Here is a 4553-nt window from a genome sequence, read left to right on the forward strand (position 1 = left end):
GGACAGGACTGCTGCTGTTAACTCTCTGCTGGGCAGGTGAAGACTTTCTCTGATCCTGAGTTGAATTTGTCTTTAAAACTTTGAAGCATTAAATCAACTTCCCAGTTATCTATTTATTTTTATTTATTTTTTTGTTACAGGTGTTGATGGTCAGACTCTGAAAAAACCTGAACCAGTGGTTAAAAGACTTGGAGAATCCCACAGACTGACCTGTACAGGCTCTGGATTCACATTCAGCAGCTCCTACATGGCCTGGGTCAGACAGGCTCCTGGAAAAGGACTGGAGTGGATTGCCTGGCATGATAGTGGTAGTGGCAGCAGAAAATACTACTCTCAGTCAGTCCAAGGCCGGTTTACCATCTCCAGAGACAACAGCAGACAGCAGCTGTATCTGCAGATGAACAGTCTGAAGACTGAAGATTCTGCTGTTTATTATTGTGCTTGACAGCCACAGTGACTGGAGTTGGTTGAACAGCTGTACAAAATCCATCAATCCTCATATTTCAAGTGGAGCCTGAGTTTTAAGTGTTATTGTGTTATATATATTACATATCTAATAATTGATTTCATATGGCATTTTTATATAAGGGTATATGCTTCAAATTGCCAATAGTTTATCCTTTCTTGAGAAATATGAAAAAACAACATATAATGTGATGGACTATAGGACAGGACTGCTGCTTTTAACTCTCTGCTGGGCAGGTGAAGAGATTCACTGATCTTGACTTAAAATAGTTTTTGAAATGGTACCATCTTATAAAACTTGAATGTATTCATTTTTGTGTTGACAGGTGTTGATGGTCAGACTCTGACAGAAACTGAACCAGCAGTTAAAATACCTGGAGAATCCCACAGACTGACCTGTACAGGCTCTGGATTCACATTCAGCAGCTACGATATGCACTGGATCAGACAGGCTCCTTGAAAAGGACTGGAGTGGATTGCTTATACTAGAAGCAGTGGTAGTGGCAAATTCTACTCTCAGTCAGTCCAAGGCCGGTTCTTTCACAAGAAATATGACTAAACATTAAACAAGAAAAATCCTAATAAGGAGAATTTGTACAACAATGTGGCTGCTGAAAACTCTTCAAATGCATTACGTTCCTCTGAATAAAGACATATAATATCTGTAAATGATGTGGATTAAAAATTGATTCATATGATGAGAGTGAAAAAAAATATTGCAGTTTCTACTATACAATCACTAGAGGTCAGTCATTGTCAAGTTTCAGTCTCGTCTGTAACTAAGATAAAACACTTTGGTGTCCTCATTGATCTGAAATGACACAACCACAAAGATAAAGGTATAATGTGGTGATAATTACATACAAATGCAAGAACTATACCACAGTTTTCATTTCAGCTAAAACATGCAGTTTTTTGTTTATTGTCATACAGGTTTAGCAAGTAAATACAGGTAATAAGTAAATATATAAAGAAGAATAATTGTTGCATTAAAAAAGTTATGTGCTTGGCAGCTGGATCCTGTGAGTCTCTCTGGATTTGTCACAGTCAAAATTTTTTCTCTTGCTGTAGAACTTGATCATTAATAACAAAATATTTTCTTCTTTTTAACAGGTGTGAAGTGTGAACAGTTGACACAGCCAGCCTCTGTGACTGTGCAGCCAGGTCAACGTCTCACCATCACCTGTCAGGTCTCTTATTTTGTTAGTAGCTACTACACAGCTTGGATCAGACAGCCTACAGGGAAAACACTGGAGTGGATTGGAAGTGAACGTGTTGGATACACCAAATACTACAAAGATTCACTAAAGAACAAGTTTAGTATCAGCTTAGACTCTTCCAGCAACAGAGTGACTCTAAATGGACAGAATGTGCAGCCTGAAGACACTGCTGTGTATTACTGTGCCAGAGAGTCACAATAACACAAACCATCAGTAGACCTGAACAAAAACCGCTCAGTGCCTGAACACTTGTAACATGAAGCCACCAGAGGAGGAGCCCTCAGACCACTAATGAGTTCACACCAGGTCACTGTTGCAGTCAAAAGGGAACCTATTAGATTAGATTAGATTTTATAAATGGTTCTTAATTAAATTTTACAAAAACAGTTTTCAACAATTTAAATATGCTTACTTTATAATCTCTGAAATATTACTGTACTTTTACCAAAGGTGAAAACTTAATAACATTATTACACCTTTCAAGTGATGAAATTCATCCAGCTGAGAACCTGGTTTTAAAAAGGTCATAATCCAACAAGACATGGATCTTCACAAAGTGTCTCTTCCATAAAATCACTATTGAAAAAACAAAACATATTTTCTCAATCACAACTGCAATAGTTACTGAATCAGTATCATGACATTTTTCAGAGTTTTCAGTTGTGTGATGTTTTGTCTTGTGAATAAACATCATGAACAATATAATTCAACCAAAAATCAGTATTTAACAACCTAAATTCCAATAATAAAATTAAACTTCTGAAGACTTTTCTCTCACTGTGGAACAATATTTTATAAATATAAAAAAGAAAGTCAAATGCAAACCAGTTCTCTCCTCCCTGTGAGGAGGAGTCAATGCAAAACTCAGATGTCTTCCACCTCTACTTATCTGACTGCAGAGAGGATGACAGAGAACAGTGGACACACAGTTTAACATGATGGACTATAGGACAGGACTGCTGCTGTTAACTCTCTGCTGGGCAGGTGAAGACTTTCTCTGATCCTGAGTTGAATTTGTCTTCAAAACTTTGAAGCATTTAATCAACTTCCCAGTCATCTATTTATTTTTTTTGTTACAGGTGTTGATGGTCAGACTCTGACAGAATCTGAATCAGTGGTTAAAAGGCCTGGAGAATCCCACAGACTGACCTGTACAGGCTCTGGATTCTCATTCAGCAACTACGATATGCACTGGATCAGACAGGCTCCTGGAAAAGGGCTGGAGTGGATTGCCTGGAATAATAATGGTGGTAGCATCAAAACCTACTCTCAGTCAATCCAAGGCCGGTTTACTATCTCCAGAGACAACAGCAGACAGCAGCTGTATCTGCAGATGAACAGTCTGAAGACTGAAGATTCTGCTGTTTATTATTGTGCTGGAGACTCATAGTGACTCAAGTTAGTCGAGCAGCTGTACAAAATCCTACAGTCCTGGTAGTTTTAATAAATTAGCAATGGTCTCTGTACTATATAAATTTCTGAAAATTGTTCTTGAAAAAATTACGAAACATTAAACACATAAAAATCACAATAAAGAGAATTTGCTCATACACGGATCAAAGACCCGTGCTCAAGACTCACAGTGACTGAGATTTGGTTGAGCAGCTGTACAAAATCCTACAGTCTTGATGTTTCAGGTTGGTGGAGCCAAGCAGTGTTTCAAATTACATTTATTTTATGTATTATCATTATTTTCTCTTAATAGTAGTTAAGTTATATTATTTACATAGACAGTGGGACCCAGACTGAATCTATGTTCACAATACATATACTCTACATATTTCTATAGTAATTGACTTTTTTCCCCTGCATTTTTCAAACTCCTGAGAAATATAATAATCAAACATTAAAATAAAATAAAGAAAACACATTAAAGATGACATATTCAGAGTCAAAAACATCACAAAACTCCCACTGTTGAATATAAACTACAGGAAATATTATACATGTCTACACAATGGCACATGATGTCTTGAAATCATGTGGAAACAAAACTGAGTCATAATATGAGTGAGTTACTAAAAGGAGACACTCAGATCTGGTGTTCTCATTGATTTGAACTGAACCTGGACTGAACTAAACCTTCATGCTCCTGCTGGTCTTCCACACTGGATATTATCACAATTAAAATGTTTCTACCCAAACAAAAGTCAAGTGTGAACATAAATCAAGACATTTTAAAAACAAAGTTTGACTATAAGGTGTTTACTATGAGCATGACTGCAGATCCATCTGTCCATGCCTGGTGTCATCACCATTTGTGAGAGAAGACAGCAGTGATCTATAAAATGGAGGAAAAGTGATGGCAGCCTTTTTAAGTTAAATGTTTCCAGACAAAGTGAATTCACTTGAGACTTACATGAAGATAAATACTTTAAATAGATATTTTTCATCTTCAAAGAAAGTATAAATAGTGAAGGTAGTTTAAGTATTAACGTGATTCTTTCATCATGTTTAAGCTACAAAGAAAAGTCTAGCAAGAATATAAACAGTTTTATACAATAAATTAGGCATGAAGTTTTCTATATCTGAATTACACAAAAGGTAACGATACTGGTTCATGCACAGCTAGAAACCTGTGACTTTAGTCTAATTATTATACATTTTTTTGTACTCAGATTTTATTTGATAGATAACATATATATTGATCATAAAAAATTAAATACCAGACAAACAACAACAAAGTCACTGACAGCCATGGGCCTATAGTGTGTTTACTCATCCTGCCTGTCATTTTTCAGTTGTAAAACAGCCTTTTATGCTCAAATGCTCATAAACAAAGTACAGTAAAAACTAAAAAAAATGTCATTACATATCATATGATACAGGGTTGATGTCCAGAGATGTTTTCACTCTGCAGATATAAAA

Source organism: Seriola lalandi, unplaced genomic scaffold (genome assembly GCF_002814215.2).
Source record: "Seriola lalandi dorsalis isolate HSWRI2012SDOR001 ecotype SW California unplaced genomic scaffold, Sedor1 jcf7180002054975, whole genome shotgun sequence".
Classification (NCBI taxonomy): Eukaryota; Metazoa; Chordata; class Actinopteri; order Carangiformes; family Carangidae; genus Seriola; species Seriola lalandi.